This window comes from Falco cherrug, chromosome 5 (assembly GCF_023634085.1).
Source record: "Falco cherrug isolate bFalChe1 chromosome 5, bFalChe1.pri, whole genome shotgun sequence".
NCBI lineage: Eukaryota > Metazoa > Chordata > Aves > Falconiformes > Falconidae > Falco > Falco cherrug.
Window position 1 is genome coordinate 19,545,803 of NC_073701.1, and position 23,373 is coordinate 19,569,175.

Below are 23,373 nucleotides of genomic sequence, written 5' to 3' on the forward strand. Positions count from 1 at the left end.
GTGCAAGATATTGGATAGACTTGCGTCATCAGGTACAAGAATACCTTCCAAGGATTTTATTCTGCAGTATATGATAAACGACTGGAGAAATTCTCATTTTACTTGCAGCATTTGCTTGTGCAAACTAAGAAAAGTTGTTACTGCCTCCATTCACAAAAAATGTAAAAAGCCAACACAACCAGGCAAATTAAGACTGTGAAAAGAGTTGCTCACAATTACGGTATACCTTCTTAGTTTCTAATTGACAGCAAGGAGGTGATAAGTGCAGACCTGTAAAAACTTTTTCAGATTCATAACGTTTAATTGCATAGGGGATGTAATGAACTTGGTTTTAGTAACAGTAGCCCACTGCAAATTCATTCCTGACACTTCTTACCAATCTCAGTGCGTATGCATTGGAAAGGAGTAGCAGAGGATATGGGACCGTGAAAGTAGATGGCAGTCATTAAGTAGGTTTTATTCTTTATTAAACAAGAACTCTTAATGTTCTCTGAGGAACTCTGAAAATCACTGTGCAACCATCATGGTGCCTATGTCACTTGTATCCACGTGCGTATAACCTTCCATGCATGACTTTGCTTATCTGATGCTCACAATCTAAATATAACTGTGACTGTCGTAACCACCCCAAACTCCAGTAGCCAAATCCTTGGTGCAGTCCATAGGTGGAGTGGGTATTGACTTGGGGGAGTCCTTACAAAAATTCTGGAAGAAATCCACTTGTCTCAAAAGCACAATCATTTTTCTATGAAGGAAAATATTACATTTACAGTTATGGGTTGACTGGATCTCATCCACCCTGCATCCTCTGCTAAATGGCCACTGTGCAAGAGCAAGGCCTGCGAGATCATGGCTTTGTTGTGGAAAGCCAAGCATGCTGCATGTGGGTAGTGATGCACTTTGTATTTCTATCATCCTTCCTTTCCTGCAAGTGTGTTTGGGCATCTCAGATGTCTGCAGGGCTTTGCTGATTTGGGCCAAGATGGTAGGTTTTGTCTGGGAATGTGGGTAATCTATCACTCACGAATAATGAATTAATGTACAGAATATGACAATAAAGCTTTTATAGCCATATGTACTATAAGGGTTTTTTTTTTTCTTTCACTGTCTTCCATTCCTCAAGCAGATGGAGAAGTTATTCAGACAGTGAGAGAGAGGGAGGCAAGAGGTGCCTGATCCACTGATTAAATGATAAAGATGAACTGATAATTACATACTATTTGATTGGCATTTGGAAGAGGATCAGGGAAGTGATAAAGCCTAAAGAAGTGATACGAGCACAAAACACTTTACAGGCTGAATGACATTAAAGATTCCAAGATTTTTTGTCAGTTAGTACTTGGCTCACATAAAGGCAGAAGATATAATGTTGTCATTGTGACAATCTGAAGGACTTTTAAAACTGCAGACCTCTGGAAAATCACCTGAATATTTCGGTAGCAAGAGGTGCTGGTCCAATATGATTCCAGTAAGAAAAGCACTCAGACTCTGTCAAGTATCACTTAAAATTATGTTTATTGGAGCTAACACTGTAACAGAAAAGAGGATAATATAGATAATCTGACATCCCTCCAGATGCTGGGAGCCCACAGTAGTGCAGCTTTGGATGGGTCTTCAACAATGCACACTGTACAAATCCTGTCGGTGGAAAGGTTACCCAGCAATGTGGTCTTTTGAGCTCTTACAGGATTTTCTTACAAGAAAACATTTCTATTCATCATTTCTACTGCCAAACAAAAAGGATGTCCATATGCAGCTCATCGCTGCACTCTTAGATAAAGGCAACGCCATGCAGGTGGTGTAATTGCCAGCAGCCAATGGGAGCCGATGAGAAGCTCCTTGATTGCAATTAGTGGGCTAAGTGCATGCAGTGGCCAAGGGATGTGTGCAGCACAGCACGAGCCACAGCAAGGCCAGGCTGTATGTGCGGTGCTGTGCAGCACAGCACAGGCTTGGGCCAACCCAGGTCAGCTGCTCTGTGGATCACTAACTCCTCGATGTACAATGATCTTCCGGTCAGGATGACTAACTTCCACCCCTTGATCCACATACAGTTGATCTTTCCTACAGATACCATAAACTGCAGATTATACCAGTAATTTTTTTTTGGCTACTAGAAAGATTATTTTACCAAAAAAAACCCCAATTACTAAAATCAGTAATACAAGAGTAATAAAACAAGTATTGATTGTGAGAATAAGTACAGGATAGCAATAACCTAGGAGCCAGGACCATCAGAGGTGCCCTGCCATCAGATTCCATCCCCAGTCCCATGTACCCTAAGACACATGATGAAAATTTCACAAAAACAGTCCAGTTATGTGATGTAGTAGGTGAAGAGGAAGAAGCTTTGGTGCTGCTGGAGGGCAGAGATGTCTGGCACTTCACATTCACTGATAAACAGCATGCAGAGACCAAAAGCGATACTGTGAGGCTCCACATAGCAGTTCTGTGAGAGATAAAACAAAGACTGTTTTTTTTACATACAACATAAGTTCAGATACGTAATGAGGGATGTCTGCTTGCACCTTTAGGATTAAGTATGTGGCTCCTAGTCCATGTGTTCCATCTACAGGGATGAGTTTCCCTTGAAAAGCCTGGTGTTTGCACTTGCCCCTGACTCAAGGGCTCATTGGGCTCTGTCAACATCCTGGACTATACCTCTTAGTGCTGGTGTCCCAGCAGAAGACGCTATGATAGGAGGTATAGTCTTGGAAGCACGCTTTACTGTTCAAACTCTTTACAATCTTTAATAGCACTGTTGGCCAGTTATGGAGAGTGTGAGAGGGAGCTGTGCATGCATCTGCTCTTTTGATGAGACACTGGTCCATTCCATTAGATCAGCTCCTCTGGGGTGATAGGTATATGATATACCCTGTATCCTTCACGCTCAACCACCCACTGACAGACCATTGGGCCTCTAGAAAGAGACCCATTGCCCAACTGGATGCAGGCAGGTGGGCCTACCCGCTGGCTAAGTAACCACTGGCCTTTCAGTATTCCTCTCTGGTTGGCATGTGCAACTGGTGACACAGCAACGTAGCTGGTATGTGTGTCTATGGCCACCAGTATGTTCTGTAATCCCCAAGGTCCAATATAATCTGTTTGCCCAGTACGACCAATAACAGGGCCTCGCTGAATCTGCTTATAAGGCTACTGAGGTAACTTTTTAGCTTTCGATATTGCACAAACTGCACACTGCCACATTTATATGTGCATCGACACCAACGTGTCTAGGCTTTTCACATGCCTGCTAAGCAAGGGTTTCCTTATGAGGAAATGAGTGCCCGCAGGCAGAGCATCAGGAGATAAAATAACACTCCTAATCTGAGCGGACACATCTGCGGCGGCACTGTGCTCCCTCTCATCCCCAACACCTTGAGTGATGTAAGCATCAACCTGTCAAACCCACAGGTCTGAATTCCTGTATATTTTTTGCCTTCTTCTTCCACAAGTCCTGACTCCACAATGGTTCCCCATGTACTATCCAGCTGTCCACTTGTCACTTACTAAACCCCATGGTTCATCCCTTACACCCTTCCCATCACTCTGCACTTGTATTGCCTCCCCTTCTCTCTCTGACACAGGCTCCAAGGTGCTAGGACTTACAAAGGTTTATGGGGTCGACTGGAACCTAACACAACAACATGGGAAACGGCATGTTTAGCCTGTTCAAAAGCAGCTTTTTTATCATCTCCCCGTACAAACTGGTTCTTCTGTTTTGTTAAATTAATCAGAGTGTTTTGCCCTGGGAGAATGCTGATTCCTTTTGGATCCCAACAAGAAAGGCACTGACATTTTCAAGAAGAATTAATAACCTAGAAAAGGTAATAGCAAGCTATATACTCTTACGTTCATATATATATACAAAGAGAAAGAAAAATATATATAAAGGTGTGTAAAAAGATACCTGAATTTATACCTAGATACACTTTATATCTGTATATTCATATAAGTATGTATATATACATATATAAAGATATATAACATACATTAAGTATATATCCATAGAGGTGTTGGTATAAAACATACTTTGATAAAAGTTAATGAAATTAATAGTTGACATTTAAATGCTAATAGAAATGAAATAAATAAAAGTAAAAAGTGAGATTCTGGGCTCCCACTTCCCAAAGCTGCTGACCAGGCTTTAGCATAGCTGGGCAGGCGGGAGGATCAAAAGGGCAGGGGGTGTAATAAGGGCGGGGGACATGAACAAGTTAGAACATGCCTGAAGGCTACAGAGCCATCCTATGTGACCCTGCGTAGAGGAATTGTAGAGGAATGAAGGCCGGTTAATTAGCATTGATAATGTACAGCTGTGGGCTGGCTTCAGGGGCGGTGGGCTGGCTGATGTGGATAAGGGGCAGCTGTGCCTGTTCCTGCTAAGTAGTTAAATAGCTCATAGGGGTGTGGAAGAGGGGCACCTGGTGAAGAGAGACTGGGAAGAAGCAGGAGAACAGAGAATGCCCTGGAGGCCAGAGAGATAAGGAGAAGGATGCAGCAGAGGCAAGAAGCAGGGTGAACTGGCCTGAAGAGGATGAAGACACAGCACAGACAGTAGATGAACCTTTGAAACCTTGTGGGGAATCGGTGACTGTGCCAGGGCAAGGCATGGGAGCTACTTACTGAAGTTAACCTAGTATGGGATGGTAAAAGCCTTGTTGCAGCCTACTAGTTTTGATAGTGCTGTGACAACCCTGTACAAAGGAAAGTGCAGTCCTGGGAGCTGGACTGAGGCCCCCTGACCTGGTCCCAGCCCAACAGCATGGCTGTGCAGTGTAACTGGGGCAAGCTCTGGGGTTTGAGTGGTGCTGCAAGGCAGAGGCAATGCTGTCAGCACGTCCTGCTTTCAGCTGGGATAGTCAATTTTCTTCTTAGTAGCTACTGCAGTGCTGTGTTTTGGATTTGGTGTGGGAACAGCACTGATAACATGCTGATGTTTTTGGCTGCTCTGAGTAGCATTTGTACTGGGTCAGGGACTTCTTGGTTTCTCAGGCCTTGCCAGCAAGAGGGCTGGAGGGGCACCAGAAACTGGGAGAGCCCACAGCCAGGAGAGCTGACCCAAAGTAGCCAAAGAGGCATTCCCTACCATGGGATGTCATGCCCATGTATAAACTGGGGGTGGGGGGTGGTTGGCTGGGGCTGCTGGTCACTGCTCTGGAACTGGCTGGGCATCAGTCAGCAGGTGCTGAGAAGTTGTGTTGTGCATCACTTGGTTTCTCTTCTCCCTTCCCTTTGGATTTCACTCCTCTCCCCTTCTACCTCCTTTTCATTATAACTGCTATTATTATTATTTTGGTTTTATCTCAATTATTAAACTGTTCTTATCTCAATCCTTGAGTTTTACTTTGCTTTCTGATTCCTCTCCCCACAGATACAAGAAAACGTAGTAAGAAACCTAAAACTCTGCTGCAGGCAGGAGTTGTGTAGGTAAACAGAAGCATCAATACGCAAACAGGAGCCTTGCTGTCTGGGACAGAAGGTTTTGAGCTCAAGCAACTCAGCATTCCAAGAAAGGAACAGTCAGTACAGATGTAGATGAGCTCAACAAGAATGTAAATAAGGAGCCTTCTGACAAGGGCATACAAACTGCTGAAAAGACTCAAGGATAGTAGGGTAAAATAATTGTGGTAATAGGAGATGGCAACCTCCTACTCAAGTGGCCCCCCCCCCGAACAGGGTGGAACCCCTGCTTGGGGAGAGAATTTAAAATGAAATCAATCTTTACATCGAAGCAAGAAACTAAAGAATTATTAGTTAGGAGGTATAGACTTTGGAACTAAACAACTTCACTGCATGAATGTGTATTATGAGTAAAACTAAGTGTGCAAGTCAAGAGGAGCGATCCCCTGTGGGAGAAGGGGATGGAGAATGTCTGACCACTATTGATAGGAGATAAGACAGAGGAGGGTGGAGAATGTCTGATCTGGCAGGAGATAAGAGAGCAACTGGGAATTGCGAAGGAGTAAGCAAGACAAACATGGTTATCCAGTAGCAAATAGGTGTCTGCATGCTTGTAGTGATATATAGCTATGTAACTGCATGAATGGTTTCTGCCCTGAGCCTGGTTGTACATGCAGCTGGAATTTGTATCTGGGCTCAGATAAAACATGAGCTTCTCCATACAATAAAGCGTCTCTGGTCACACCACAAACAGGGTCTGTGCCTTCATACACCATAATCCCCCCTTGTGCCTGGTGCCACAATAAACATACCTGCTTTATAATTCTTGAGTTGTGGAGCTTGATTCCACATGTCACCATCCCCCTGGCAGAGGGGGGAATGAGCTAGTATGGTGCTTAATAACCAGCTAGGGTTAAACCATGACACCTGCCAAGCCCTTGCTTAAGCATGTGGGCTAATTAACATCAAAATCGACAGAAGTGTTTAGCAAATAGAGAACTAGATACTGAGTTATGTAACTTGTAACCAATGAAGGCCGCTGTCTTTGTGTGTTGAAGTGTAAAATTTTTAGCAATTGGGGAGCTAGGCGTTTGTGGGTGACCACCTAGCTTCCCTGCTTTGCACAAACTAGAATAAAGGAATAGAAATACCTGAACTCAGTGAAAGGGTTAAGGCCCCCAAGAGCAACAAAGATGTTGTAAGCACCTTAGATGCTTAGCTGAACAAAAGAGGCTGCAGATGATTGTGAGGCATGGAGGCACCTGGGTAGCAGATACACAGGACCATAAAGATGAGAAAGTGACAAGAGAATGGCAACAACAGCCTCCAAGGTCATGGTCTACTGATCCCAGAACTGAGTTTGCGCAGAAGTCAGTCAGTGTGTGCAGTGAAGAAGACCACAAGTCTTCATCTGAAGACCCGGACCACCACCCAGAGACCAGCAGGGAAGATGACTGCGCATACAGATCAGACATTTAAGTCTTGTGTATATGTAAATGAGCTCTCAGAAATCTTGTGAATATGTATAACTTTATGGTATATAGTCTTTGAAAGTTTGCCAGATTGGGGGAGCACTCATGGTGGAAAATCCCCAGTTGGACCCCAGCACTGCTAATAAAGAATACCTGCTTAACAGTACAGTCAAAGTGCTGTTGAGTCACATTTCTTTGTATCATCAACACCCTTCCAGCTACGAAGCACAGCGCTCTGTGGGCTGCTGTTCTCCTGTGGGCAGGTTTGTTAACCCAGTGCACAGCACCAGTTCACACACTGATAATACAAAGATCGGCAGCATCCAAACCCCGCAGCTTTCTAACTGCCCTCGCAGCAGTGAGAAGCTAGGTGCGCCTGGGTAAGGAGTCCGATGCAATACAACTCAGTGACAGCGGACTGTTATTAAGGAAGGCGCTCTTTAATGCAGCACTGGGGATAGCTCCACCGTGTTTCCCCCAATTTGGCAAGCTTTCTGAGACTTTATACCATAAAGTTATACATATTCACAAGATTTCTGAGAACTCATTTACATACACATGCTATTCCCTGGACCTCATTAACATATGCAAATATATGATCTGCATGTGTAGTCATCTTCCCTCCTGGTCTCTGAGTGGTTGTCGGGTTCTTCAGATGAAGACTTGTAGTCATCTTCACTACACCCTCTGATTTACCTTTACTTCTGCGCAAACTTAGTTCTGGGATTAGTAGACCATGTCCTTCAAGGCTATTGTTGACATTCTCTTGTCCTGTGTATCTCTTCTCAAGATTGCATTGTCTACCATCAAGGCTACCTCTCCAATCTGATATAGTGAAAAACCTAGAACTCTGCTGCAGGCAGAAACTACATATATAACAGAAACATTAACACCTGAGAAAGAGCAAAGGCGGGGAGCTTAGCACTTAGCACTTCGAGAAGGGACAATTAGTACTGATGTAGATGAGCTCAACAAGAATGTAAATAATGAGCCTTATGACAAGGACCTGTGTAGAGAAGTGAAGGCAGTGGGTTGATTAGCATTGATAATATGCAGCTGTGGCCTTGCCTCGAAGGCAGTGGGTTGATTGACATGGATGATGTGCAGCTGTAGCTCCTTCCCGCTAATTAAATAGCCCTAAGGACTGTAGGACAGGTGGTCAGATGGAGGAGTAGTGTGGGCTGGCTTCTGGAGGAAGGAGAAACAGCATGGACAGTAGAATCTGACTGATGGTAAAAGCCTTGCTGCAGCCTGCTAGTTTGTGCTGCAGCAATTGGTGCCCTCTGTGAGGCTGAGTTGGACTCCAACATCGCCAGTGCACCCGATGTAGCTGAGACAAGCAGGAGAACCTGCAACCCATAACAGATGTTGTGAGAGGTGAGCTGTTGACAAATAATCAATATAGGTGTATTGCAACATTTTTTGTCCTTCTTAACTCAAATGGCAGCTTTTGGTGCCCAACATAGATGGGGAGTAATTGATATGGGTGCAGAAGAAGAAAATTCTACATTAACAATGCTTATAGATCTATTTGAAAAAAGAAGCATAAGGTATAACAAGAAGGCAATAAGAACTTTGCTAGGATGGTGCAAAGTAAATGATGTGCCAGTTATGCCGGAAAGTCTCCAGCATTCAGATATGGCAATATGCTGGAAAATTTCTTTTTGAGGCTGCCTCGAGGGGGGATAAATTTGCAGCAACATTGCTAACAACGTGGAGATTGTCTCCCTATCCACTTTTAATTGTTCTAGTAAGTCTAAGACTAAACTCTATATTTGCAATGCTTATGGATATATTTGAAAAAAAAGAGGTGGAAAATATGATAAAATGGCAATAAAAATTCTGCTACTGTGGTGTAAAAATTATGATTTGCCAGTTATGGTGAAAAAGGTTTTCAGCATTCAGACATGGCAAAGCATTGAAAAGATATGTTTTGAGGCTGCCTTGAGAGGAGACAAAATTGCCACAGCTTCATTAACAACATGGAGATTGATCATAGATTTGCTAGAACAATCAGAAGTGGACAGAGAAACAAATCCTATATTAACAATTCTAATAGACATTTGAAAATAGAGGCAAAAAGTATGATGAGACAGCAATAAGATCTCTGCTAGGGTGGTGTAAAAGGAATAATTTGCACATTATGGTAAAAAAATGTCTCCAGCATTCAGATATGGCAAAGCGCTGCATTGTTACTTTTGGGGGCTGCCACGAGAGGGGACAATGTAGGGCAAGGCCTCAAGGACAAGAGTCTGAGCACTGTTAGCCTGATGAATGGAGATGTGTTAGAACTTGTAGGGCATAAGCCCTGGGAACAAAGGAACAAGTTAACAGCAGACTCTTGAGCCATAGCGGTTGAGATGACAAAGAGGGACAAACAGCAAGATAAGGGAAGGGACAGTGCTGATAAGGAACTTTGTTATTCATGAAAGTCAAGTAGGAAAAAAAACCCCTAATCTTAGAATAGAGATTGCTGCTAAGATAGACTAATCAGTACCTATTGCTTAAATGATGTGTCTTAGAAGATAACTAATCGGTGTAGTTCACGCTTAAGATTTAACCAATCAGTGTGTAACATGTAGAAAGTAGAAACGTATATAAATGTAAAAGAATCACTAATAAATCGACATCTTGCTTGCATCAAGCTACATCGGTCTCTTCATTTGCTGCAAATTGGTGACCCTGACGTGATCCGGTTAAGGATCCGATGTGAAGGGCTCTTGAATCTCCTAACTGAGCGACTTGCAGTGAATCTCACAGAACTTTGAATGGACTGCTGAAAGGGAGCGGGAGCTGGCCGGCTTGAAATCCCTCCAGAGTTGAGAGGTGAGCTGTGGGAAACCCGTAATGGGGAATCGGGCTTCGTCCCCAGAAAGAGACGTATATGGACTCATAAAGGGTCTTCTAGTCAGATTCGGGGGTCCGTGCCTCAATCTCCTCAAATGGTGACCCCTATGGTGGTGTTCCGAAGCCTTGGAAGAATAAGGACGGAACTGGTCGATAAAAAAAACAGCTCATGGAAGAGGGCTGCGTTCCAGAGGAGACGTCTTGGCTCAACGATCGTCTTGCTGGCTGGACCAGGCAGACAACCTAAACCCTGAGGATAACACCTGTATGTATCTAGACAGGTAAGCAGCCACGAAACTTTAGAGATTTTAAATATTTGAAGAAATTTTAAGAAGCTTTAGAAACCTGTACTCATTGAGACAGGCGAGCAGTCAAGAACCTTTAGAGACTTTGAAAGAAATGAAAGTGGTCAGCAGACAACTGTATGATGCTGCCGCGGAGGGGAACTCTGCGTCGGGAACGCATTTAGCTCCTTGGTGGCAAATTCTGACTACTCTTTGCCAAATGTGGACTAATTCTACTAACGGTGCTAAACCAGAGGAAGCTGTAAATTCCACCAACAGTGTAAGTACTGAACTAGAGGAGGCTGTAAATTCCACGGACAGTGTGACTCTTCTCAACACACTGTCAACGATAGCGATCCACACCTCCTCTGCCCCCAAAGCTTCTGTCACTGATTGCAGCGACCCTCACAACACAGGACCAAGCACGGGAACAGGACAACTCGGACAATGATTCCATTGACTCTGATAAACCTTTAGATCCAGGTCCTTTAGATCTGGAAAAGGAGCTAGACCCCTCCCCCCCCCCCCCCCCGCCTCTCTCGATGCATTGACTGTATTTTCGGGAAGGGTGAAAGGGGGTCTGCGGGATTGGTGGCAGGAATGCAAGTGGGAAGTGCTTAAGTGAGGGGTTTTGGAAGTCACTATGGCATGTTCGGTATTTTGTCAGACAAGTCAACCTCGAGAGTGGCAGCCTGTGCAATACGGGGCTGTTAAAAAGTTAAGCAAAGCAGTGCGGGAAGGGAGGATTCATAATACATTGGCTATGTCCCTTCTTGAAGTGATGGCAGAGCCTTATACACTCACACTGCATGATTGGAAGTTATTGCTTTGTATGGTACTAACTGATACAGTATATGATGTGGTTATCTGATTTTTGTGAGCTATGTGTAGTGGCCTTGATTGAAAACCTTAATCGGGGAATTGCTGTTAACTATGAGCAGTTAGCGGCAGAAAATAATTGTGCCGATTCTGTGACTCAGGCAAGGTATCCCAGGGACAACTGCTTGCAAATGAAGATGGCTATTAAGGCAGTCCGGATGCGGGAGTCTTGCCACAGTCTTGCAGGGTCCTAGAGAGTCACTAACTTTAATACTAACTTTATTGATTGGCTTCAGAATATTTTGCAACAAGTCGAACATGAGGAAGCTCAAGGGTTGCTTTTAAAACAACTAGCTATGATAATGCCAATGAAAATTGTAAACGGGCAACTTTCACAATCGCAACCCCAACATGTCTCAAATGATTGTAACGCAGAACTCACAGCAGACTCTCGGGCTGAGTTCTGGAATGCAGCTTAACACACTTTTGCTTCTCTAATCTCTTCTGTAGAATAGTACACACTCCTAACTTGCTTAGTAAATTAGGCTGCTAACTTGCTAAAGAATGTAATACTACCAATAGTATACTTTTTTTTTCTTTCCTGGCTTATTAACAGATGTCGATTATGTCAGTCATATGTTGCTACAGAACCTAGTAGCTATTGATTTTTATTATTAGCACAGGGACACAAGTGTGAAGACTTTGATAAGATATGTTATGTGAATCTGAGTGACCACTCTGAATTAATTCACAAAAATATACAAAACTTAAAAGCCTTAAACAAAGATTTGCAGCAGAGCCAGGGGCAGGATGCCTTCGGTCTCTTCTCACTGCTGGGAAACTTTGGGCCATGACTCAAAAGTATTACAGGATTTATTATAATTATCTTTAACCACCTTATTGATGTTTGCCTTATGTCTCCCATGCCTTTTTTCCTGTATTCAGTGTTTAGTTGTAACATAAATCAAGTCATGGTCACCCAGCTACACACAACCTTTGCCTTGTCACAATTAACAGGCAAAAAAAGAGGAGGATAGAGAAAGTCTGAAGAGAGAGATAGGAGAGGAAACGAGAATATTTGACCTAACAAGAGATGAGAGAACAGCTAGGTATTGTGAAGGAGAATAGGAAAGATAAACATGGTTATCTAGTGTTTAATAGGTGTCTGCATGCTTGTAGTGTTATATAGCTATGTAACTACATGAATGATTTCTGCCCTGAGTCTGGTGGCGCATACAGCTGCGGTTTGTGTCCGGGTTCAGAAATGTAAATATGGGCTTCTCTGTTATGGTAGTGTCTCTGGTTGCATATATATATATATTAAAAAGAAAGGAGGGAATGACCCCAGAGGCATGTTCAGAGAAAGCATGCTATGTTTTGAACTTTTTGACTGAACCAGTTGTTGTTTGGTGTGCCCTTCCTTGAAACTGACTTGCAGACACTGTTGCAAAAAAGTGAATGTATGTGAGGAATGAAGAATCTTACTGAAAGCCTTGATAACTGGGATAATTGATTACATCTGTATAATGTTAATCCAAAGGAAGTTGATATTGTTTACAGTTTGAATGTCGATAATAGCCCTAAGGATTGTGGGAGAGGTGGTTGGACAGAGGAGCAGCAGCATGGTCTGGCCTCTGGAGGAAGGAGAAACAGCACGGACAGTAGAATCTGACTGAAGGTAAAAGCCTTGTTGCAACCTACTAGTTTGCTTGTGCTGCAACAGAAGTGCTAACTCCTAAAGAAAATAAACCAAGGTAAAATAATGGTGGTAGTAGGAGATCAGCGACCTCCTGCTCAAATGGCCCCCACCCCAAAGAAGGTGGATCCCCTCCGTCCCCCCCCCCGCCTGGGGATCATGCTGATACAGATTAAAACCAGCCCAGTGGGCATGTATTAGCTTGACATGTTTAATGGACAATAAGGAAGGACTAATCGTTAGCTAGCAGATGTTTTAAGGTAACAGAAACTAAATAACAAAGACTGCTGATAGATATGCAAAGATAAACAAGAACTTCAGGTAACTGCCCAAGAAGATGAAAAGTATATCTTGAAGAGGCACCAAAGGGAGGAGATTCTGATGTTTGGAAACCTTAAGTATATGCATGACTTTGTATAATAAATATCGGACTGCCAGTTGAACTGGCGTGCAAGTTAGGAGGAGCGATCCCCCTTGCACCCGGTGCTGCAGTAAGCATATCTGCTCTATAACTCTCCTCAAGTTGTAAGGTTCAATTCTGTATGTCAAATCCCATTCTCCCAAAGGCCATTAGGCTGGGGATGAGCAAGAGGTTGGGAGGGGACACAGCCAGGACAGCTGACTCAAACTGACCAAAGGGATAGTCGCAAAATCACAGAATAGTTGAGGTTGGAAGGGACCTCCAGAGGTCATCTGGTCCATGCTCCCCCTCCTCAAGGAGGGCCACCTACAGCTGGTTGCCCAGGACACACGGCTTTTATATATCTCCAAAGATGGAGACTCCACAACCTCCCTGGGCAACCTGTGCTAGTGCTTGGTTACCCTTGTGAGGGAAGCGGTTAAAGAAATTTTAGTAGATCTAATTGCTTAACAATTACCTAGATTGCTGTTGATAAATAATGCTTTGTTTTACTAACTATTGTGTAAATTACCTGAAGCAAGGTGTCTACAGTTCCTCCTGAAGGACAGTTTGTGATGAGAACTAGCCAAAACCAACTCAATGGTTTGGACAAAGACCAAGGAACAACTGAGTCTGTGCAAAGAGAGAAGGTAAAAAGTTCAGTGAGAGAGACTACTGAGCCTTCATCCCCACAACCCCCACCAAGAGGCACTACGCAAGAGCAGTTGGGAGGGACTTAAGAAAATGACTTCTTGGAACTATATTTATATATGAAGTGGGGCTAGGTTATGAATATGTATAGGTGTATTTGGAAATCTTATTGTAATAAGTAACTAAGGGTAATTTGCTGATCAAACGGGTTTTTAACAAAAGGAATGATCTTGCTGTAACAGATCTGAGAACGTCCTGTCTGGCAAGAAAAGACTTAATCTCGAGGTTGTAAGATGTACTATTTCAAGGCAAATGTTAAACCACAATCTTATGTTACTATGACAACTTTTTTCTTTTGTCTTTTGTTTAGACCTTAGTGTAAAAAGAGATAAGTTTTGTAATATACATCTTCTTGTTAACAAATGTGCAAACCACATTGCTATGTGACTGAAAACATAACTGTATGCTTAAACCGGCCCTGGAGCTAGCCAGCCTTAAAGAAGTTATGATAACAAAAGAAGCTAAGGGGGTGTGCCGAAGATGTTGAAACCGACCTCTGTGAGGATAAAAGGGCTGTGTTACTTGTGGAATCTGCGAGCCTTGGATGGAGCTGCAACTCCCTGGCCATGCAGTGCGCTGTTTTTGCTTTCCTAATTTAATAGATATTTAGTGAATTTATTTTGGACTCTAGTTATTTCAGCTCAACTATAACATTATGTATATACAGCATTTGATTATATAAACAGAGGCAAATTGCCCCTGGCGTGCATGACTTTGGTCATGCTCAAGAAGATGAATACTACATTGGTATTCAGGAGTATTATTCCTGGATTTCAGTGACAAGCCTTTATAGAACTACTCCAGACTGGTTTCTCTTGTACTGAGGAGCTGTGACTGTTCACTCAACTTCAGGAGTGAAGTAAATTTGATATTAAACATTACACTGTCCATGCATGGAATTTCTAAAAGAACCTGGTCAGAGAATGTTGGACTCTGACACCCTTGAACCTGCTTTTTACTTTTATTTAATTACTTTCTATTGATGTTTAAATGTCAACTATTAATTTCATCAGCTCTTCTTAAAAGATGCTTTATACATTTTATATGTACACTTTTATGGAGATTATATATAAATGTATACATCTTTGCATATATATACTGTATGCACAGATATATAGCTATATATACACATATGAAGTGTATCTAGGTATAAATTATATAAACATATTTGTACACTCCTGTATATATACTTTCTCTGCATATATAAAATGGTCAATATTATATCCATGTCCAGATCTACATATTTTATCTATATACATAAAAGTCTAATTTTTGTCTATGGACCAAATGAAATGAGCAGCCAGTCTAGCTGAGATCACATGGGCATGACAGTGTCAAGAAACGACAATCAGCAAATCATGAAACAGTATGAAAACACAAAATGATGTTGTCAAAGAAGGCAGCCTCCATCTGTGTGCATAGTGAGAGGGGGGCTTCCTTTTCTGACATACTTCTGAGCAAGCTCTTCAGGGCAGCTGGTCCTGCCAGATAATTACAGGGCAGTATGAAAACACATGGGCTATGACATTATCAAAAGTGCATATGGATTAACTAAGCATTAATTATTGCACATTGATTAAATGGACATTGATGAAATAGACATTGATGAAAAGGACATCTGTTAGGGGTAAGCAGCAGCTCGCAGCCCAGAGGCATAGCCCAGAGGCATAGCCCCGCATTAGCCCTCAGATGGAGGGCTGCACACTCCTCTGCACCAGGTGCTGCCCATCTGCAGCCTGGGTACAGCATGGCAGGGTGCCTGCTGGGGGATGCCTAAAAGCTTTACTTCAACTGCCAGCCCTCATACTGTCTGCAGGTTCACTCTCAGGCTTCACGTTCTCCCATACCATGATTCGCCCAATTTTTCAAAGGCCCAGTGGGGCTGTGCCAAGGGGAAGGTCCCCACTGGTAGCCCTGCTCTACACCTTGTGCAATGGTCCAGGAGAGGCCTAGTGCCCCATCAGCTGTACACACTGAGCCATGCAGTGGGGTCACCAGACTGTAGCACCCGCAGGTCTCCAGCTACCAGTGTTACATATCTGCTATTAGTTAGAATTAGCAACCATATTCAATTATATTGAAACACATTTGATCTTATAGAGTTATTTTAATAGGAATATAGAATTATAAGAAATATTTTAGTGGAGTTTGTGTTTGCACAACAACCGACAGCTACTATGAAATCCTTTGTACAGCCCTGTACCAAGGCTGAAAGAATAGGTCAGAATCACCTAGTAGGAATGATTAGAACTTAGATAACAGACTTAAGATTAAAGATGATTGGATACAGTATTTACGTAGGAGAATGCATTGAGATGTCAAAATGTAGAATTAATGAGAACTGGGGAAAGCAGACTGGAACAACCCGTAGATACCTGCCAACAAACAGTTACCTTAAGTAAAAAGTAATTCTGGCAGGGGGAGGTCGTGACCACCGACTCATGTACCACCTACCCAAATAGTACCCCAGACCCATTTCTAGATTTTTCTAATCTTTACTGCGCAGAATCGGATATGGGAGGAGAGTATGTTGGTGATTTTGGGGAAATGTTATGTTTATGCATGAATACTTAATGAGTATGTATGGATAAGTTCTATATATGGTGTATGATTTTGAAGCTTGGTGTGCGTTGATCGTGAGAGGACGCACGCATGCACCCGGCCATCAATAAAGTGTCTGCTTATCTGCATCACATTGGTGTCGATAAGTTCTTCATTCCAAGATTTCGGTAACACCAGCACCCGAGCTCAGATGGTCCAGGCCCTGAAGGAGTGTTTTCCCCATTAGGCATTAAATCAGGCATTTCTCACCAGGGGTATTGAAGGCCTTCCCCACCTGATCATCACCCAAGTGACAGGTACTCCCTCCCATATTCCACATCACATTGCACATCCCTCTGGCTGTTAGAAACTTCTTGATCCACTTTGTTCTGCTTCCCCTGCTTCCCACCCCGCGCCCCCCCCGCCCCCCCCCTCCCCGCACCCGCACGTTAATATTCATCACATTCATGGTGCAACGGGTCACACTTCCACCAATTAGTGTGTGGATACCCTAAGAGCTGAGCTGTAGCAGACCCAAAACCCATCGCTCATATGCCAGCCCCTTGCCAACCGTCCCGGGGAGGGGCTGCCCATCTCTTCCCCCTGTTGCCACTGCGGCCCAGTGCTGGGGGAAACTGGGTGGCCGCTGAAGGGGACCCCCCAAAGGAGAGCCGCCTGCGCGCCCTGCCGTGCGTGCCGCCGGCGGCTGCTCTGCACCAGCCCCGGGGGGGGGCGGGGGGCGCCCGCCTCGGCCCGCGTCCGCAGCGCCTCCCCGCAGGCGGCCTTTGGCCTGGGCCGAAGCGTGGGGACCGCGTCCCGCACCGCTCCTCCCCGGGCAGCCCCCTCGGGAAAGCCGCCGCTGTGCCGGGGGCAGCGGGGACTCCCGCCGAAAGGCCGGCTCCCAGGAGCAGGGACGCGGCTCCCGGCCGGGGTAGGCGAAGCGCTGGCAATGTCGCCCCGCGGCCGGGCCAGCTCCCTTCGGTCCCGGCCGGGGTGGCCCCTCACCGCCCCGGCCCCAGGGCGCTGCAGCCGTGCCCGCGGGGAGCGGGCGGCCCTGCCCTGCGTCCAGCCCCAGCGCCAGAACTCCGGCCCCGTGCGAGGGCGGCTGCCCCCCCGCCCGCCGCCCCCCGCCCGCTGCGGAGCGGCGCTTCCAGCGCGACCCCGCCCGGAGCGCTGGGGCTGCCGCTGCGCTGTGGCCCCGGTAAGAGGGTAAGAGCGGCGTCCGGGCTAACCGAAGCGCCGCGTCAAGCGGCATCGGGAGAGCCCAGGCCGTAGGGCAGAAGGGGACAAGCGCGGATAATCTTACGTCCCTCCGAGCCCGGGCGGTGCAGCATCGGGCGGGCCTTCTCCGGGGCGCAGCGCGCTAGGCTGGTCCAGACGGTAGAAGATTATGAAGCGCTGTGGTCCTTCGAGCTTTTATAGGGTTTTCCTACCAGAAAACATTTATATTCATAATTTCTACTCCCAAACAAAAAAGATGTTCACGTGTGAATTCGTTGCTGCACTCTTAGATAAAGGCAAGGCCACACAGGTGGTGTAATCACCAGCAGTGAGTGGGAGCCTACGAGAGACTCCTTGATTGCAATTAGCAGGCCAAGCGGGTCCTGTGGCCAAGGGGTGTGTGGCACAGCACGGGCTGCAGCAAGGCCAGGCTGTGCCTGCGTCTGCCCTGCCAGGGCAGCTGCTCTGCACATTGCTAACTCCTCTGTGTGCAATGGTCTTCAGGTCAGCTTCGCTAGGCTGCTTGGAAACGCTTTTTGTAATATGCTTATGCATTTCCTTGTCATTTCGGTGCATTGAAGCACAGCAGTTTACCTGATTTTAATGTGTTCTGTAACGGTTTCCAGAGAGCTGGTTTCCTTTAGTTCTGAAATGGTTACTACAAGGATTTTCTCTCAAGAAATGCTTGTGTGCCAAACATCCTAACATTGCCCTTGAAAATAACAGATAGTTAAATACCAAGTTAATTATTGTTTTGTGTTGTCCTAATCTTTTTAAGTTGAAAGTACAGCAGTTAGTAAAAAGATTCAGGAATTTGCCTGTTGACTGGGTTCTGCTTTCATTTCTGTGAGTATGAGTAAACATCATTACCAGGGATGTCTGAGAGGTTTATTTTGGTATGGCTGCTGCTGGAACACTGATCTTTATGTTTTCCTTTGTTAGAGGAAAGCAGAAAAGATGTGGGCCTCTTCAAAGGGCTTAATTTGTGAATACTGGCTAATATTCCCTTCCAGGAGCAGGCCCAGTCTCTATAATAGTGTGGAAACGGCACCGCTCCTGGCGTGTGTGATTACAGCCTGCTGTGCTCTGCGCAGTGCAGGGGTAAAGGCATCCCCGTTTGGGTGGGATTCTTCTGTCGGTCTGCAGGCTGGGGACAGATGCCAGTCAAGCAGTAAATGCATAGCTGAGCATTAATGCAAGTGGCAGAGGCACTCCTCTGCTCTAAATTATGTCTTATGGGAGAAGCTCTGGCTACAGCACTATTTCTTTGACTCTGCTTGGCTCGGAGCATAACTAGACCTAGCTGATTAGTTGGAGGTCTGTTGATCAGCTGTGCTACACTCACAAGTGCCCGTGGGACAAAAATACCCATGGAAAATACAGTGATGACAAAATGTTGACACTGCAGTGAGGGGCATAAGATGGGAGAACAGCAGCCTAAGTTGTTCACTTTTCCTGAGCCTTGATGTGGCAGAGGGGACCTGTGATTCCGATGGTCCCTTTTGTTGATTCAGTCAGTAAATGCTTCAATTAGCCATAACAACCCAGTGTTCAGAGAGAAGGGAAATTAGTAATGCCCTGTATACTCTGCATGCTGTATGAAGTCCTTTTAATGAATTTGTAAGGCAATTGTGAGTAGCTAATTTGGAGAAACCATGCAGGTTGTTGTACCATTTTGCAACACTTTTTCTTGCAAGGGGACAACATACTTATTTTTAACCTCCTGCTGTTAAGGAGCTGCTAATCTGCATGGGGAATATTTTACCTCATTAACAGTATGATTTATTCTGGGGTTGATTTATCACCAAATAAGATATTAATGTAACATCCTATGTGTGACTGTGTTATTATTTCATTGGTTTGTGTAAGTGCTAGCTTTTAAAAATGAAATCTTGGCAGATCCCCATTTCTTTAAGATTGACTGGACAACAGCAAATACCTAAGCAAACTCAGAATTTATAAACATTTGAGAAAAGACATACAAACAGTATAATTGGACCTACTGTCTGCTGAAGGAAGGCAATATAGTTTCTTATAGTCCATCAAGCATTCTGGACATTTCTAAACTGCATAATGAAAATATTCTAGCCTTGCTGCTGTATTGTTTGTTGTCTTTGCCCCTTACTGTCTTTTCTTGTACTTGTGGCATGACACAGTGGTTAAATGTTTGTCCCTACAGTTTCTGTGTTGCCTGATTCAAGGGAATTCATGAGCTCTTAGACAGCATGTGAATTCTGACAATGGAAGCTGCAATTCCCAGTTTTCTGTCATTGCTTAATGAGGATGAAGAAGAATTGCAAGAGGTGTGTGAACCTGTTTCTGCCCCTATGTAGGCACCCTCACCAGTGCTTGGTTTAGTCTGTGCTGGCTTGGACCCTTTCCCCAGGGAGCAATTGTAACTCTAACAGGACACAAGCCCTGCTAGACCTGTAACTTACCTCTTAATTTTGGGGCCTAACACACACCTTTTAGTTGTCTCCAGTAATTCATGCATATGGCTGCCCAGCCAGATGCGCAACCAAAACATTCTTGGTGCGGCAGAACAGGGATGAGCTGGAGGTCTAGAGGCTTTGCTGGCAGTCTGATCTGTTAAATTATGAAATGGATATATAAATTGTCATCCTTGACTGGAGAATAGAAAGCAGACAGGGAAGTGTGTGTTTGAGACTTGTAAAACCCCAAAATGGGGCATCCCATGAATAACATTAAGGACATTTAAGTCTTGTAGCTTATAGTCACTCTGTAACCAGCCCATTGTGAATTAATCATGTAGAAAGCAAAATAATAGTTGGGGTGGATACGTACTTAGATACTGAGGAAGGCCTGTGGGATTGGCCAGGATCCACCCAGGGAAAAGAGCAGATAAATTTTCAGTATGCTCAGTGAGGTGGTATATAGCAGGAATGCAAGCCTAAACATGTGCAATATTATGGTAACTTTTTTTTTGTTATTATTGGTATAATACCTTTTCATTCTCCTCCTGTAATTTGTGTGGTTAAAGCTTGCTTTCCACCTGAAACATCCTGAAATAGAGATGACATCATTTATCATTGCCCCGGGAAGCACTCTGACAGTTCTATTCTGTTACCTCATTATCAGATCACAGTTGTGTCACTTCCCATTAATTGTGCCTGCCTATGCCAGCCTGGATTAGTTTTGCTGGGGAAATTTACAGTATCAGGGGCCATGACACTGCTCCCTTGCCAGCCAGCCACTTCCCATTGTCACCTGCGCTGCCCCTGGACACACTGCCATCAATGAGAAGCCTGGCTCCGGCTAGGTCAAGCTCAAACCCACTTCAGCAAATTGTCTGGCTTGCAATTCAGCTTTGGGAAGTGATTTGCTTTCAGGATAGAAAATTTCGTTTTCGCCATAGCTTTATTTTTATATATGTGTCCTTCCCTCTCTCCCCTCATCTCTAGCATCATCTAGATGGCAAGCGTCACTTTAGTTGTTTCCTGGTGTCCTGAACACTTAGAAATGAGGTTCCCAGAACGATACTTTCTTTAAACTATAAAAAAAAAAAAAAAAATCTAGTTCTTTCAAAGCTGATAGAAATACTTTTTTTGGCAGAGCAGGAGTGAAGCATTGAATTAGACCTTGTGAGGAGAGCAGTCATGCTCGCGGGGCAGCAGAGGACACATGGTGCTTGGCAGGACTCAGCCCTATGGCAGCCTATGCTGCGAAGATACTCAAACCAAATTACTGACTGAAGGATTTTTTTGTCCTCCAAACACTTCAAAATTTATATATAATGTTTAAGAGGTGGTTTACTGAATGTTTTATATATCAGGGTTGCTTTCCACAAAACTAACAGCAGGAAAAGCTGCAGCTCGTTTTTTCCTAAGTAAACTTTCCCTTGCATCTGACCCTGGGTTTGGGCTGAGCTCACATATCGAAAGACTTTAAGGGTCAGATGAGTCAAAACCAGTTGGTCATGCAAGAAGCTTTGGTATTTCAGTGCACATTTTCACAGGCCAGAGGAGGACGCCTTACCCCACAGCCATGGCCAAGGGGTCAGGGCGAGCCTTGGCTGCCTGGAGCATGGCGGGCAGGGAGCCGCCCCAGCAGGCCCATGGGGCAGCCCTGAGCAGGGGACAGGCCTATCCAGGGAGGCTGCTAGGGAGCAGTAGGAGACAAAATGGTGGCATAGGTCTGCAATGTGTCCAGGAGGCAGGACAGTGATTAGGCTGGGCACAGGCATGCCTACAGCACAGGCAAGGCTGGAGGCCCCAGCCTGTGGTGAAATAACAGGGCATCAGGACCCATGGGCTGTTAGGGCCTCCTGGTGTCCCAGGTGAGGCCACCTGGGGGAATTAAGCCCTGTTAGTGCCTGACAGAAATGCATGTCTTATTCATTTCCTGCTCCTCTGGTCATCTTGATTGTGTAGAAGTTAGTTTGCTTCTGGGCTGCCTCCTTGGAGTTAGGCAACAAGTTGCTGCTGAGATCAAGCCCAGGTGCAATGCTGGGGGTAGTTTATTGCAGGGACTGCTGCCAAAAGATTTTAGGAGCCATCCTCCAAATGGGTTTGCTGCCTTCTCTCTGCAGAGTTTACTGCCATCAACACTGGAGGCAACTGGTAGGTTAGATGCAGTCAGAGATGCCCCTCATCTGCCTGCCTGTGCACCAAGAATTTTACCCTCTGCAGTCATCTGGAAGAAATGGTAAATAATGTGTAAGTTAATTTTGTGGTTGATGCTGAACCAGGTGTTTCAAAGGTCTTACGTCTGCAGGTCAGTTTTAGCTGTCCATCCCAGCATTATCTTCCCCGCCTGGTCCTAGCAATGGCTCTGTGTTGGCATGGCCAGGCAGCTCAGCATATCCACAAAGATGTATACATAAGATGTTCACTGATGATGTAGTGATGTACGTATAATTCTCCCCAGGGTGATTTTAATCTACAATAAAGAAATAAGCTTTAATTTTTTGAGGTTTTATTCTATTTCCTGGCTTGTCATTGTAGCACAAGGCAAGGGAAAAAGCTTCTATTCATGCTTTGTGTTAACTGTGTTTTTAAAGGAGTAGTTTAAAACAACCAGGTTTTGAGTTTCTCTTTCCAAGCCTGTGATGTTGGCAGTGGTTCTGACAATAATAAGTTTTGATAGGTAAAACAAATAATATTTGGTCACATTTAGCTTAATAGTTCTCTTAATGTAGTCTTGTCATGGAGCTGAACTTGTTTGTTGATAAATGAAACCGTCAGAACCGAGACAGAAACTTCTTTTGTGAACTGCTTTATATTTCTGTCATTTCTCCAGGGGCTTATGATGAATAACTGTAGTGAATATTATACATTAGATTTATTTCCTGCTTTGCTGTCAGAGATGCCTTGCCATTAAGAATTTCATTCAGTGCGTGATTTCTATGCAGGATTTTAAAACTCTAAAATCTTATATTACGTGGCTTTTTATTGTGACATAGAACACCATGCTCTATGATGGTATCTGTAATATATGGCAAAGTAGGATATATACAGGTAATTCTATATATGGATACTTACAAAACTCTGAGTGTAGTTTTTCTGTAAATTTGGGAAAAAAAAATAGTGCAACATAAATGAAATACAGTATACGTCTTCCATGTGTGCATAAGAACAGTCACACAGGGTTGGATCAAAGGCTTTTCCGGAATGTCATCTAGTCTGTGATGGTTACATCAACCCAGAGAAAGGACATGGAGTGACCTTCCACTGGAATATTCTTCTAGGCTCTTATAGTTTTTGATTAAGAAACTTCCAGAGTAAGAAGTTGCCATATAAACCAGGGTATTTCATTGCATCATGACTATAAAATAGATTTACCTTAAATACATTTACTTAACCCATTTGTTCTCTTTTTTACAGTGTTCTGTGTCATCTATTTCTATGGTGAATTGAGGCCACTTTCATCTCTGGATCTCAAAATGCTTTGCAAGTTTCACAGGTAGGCAAGTGATAGAAAGAAATCATACTATGATTTGTAGTTCTGGAAATGGAGCTT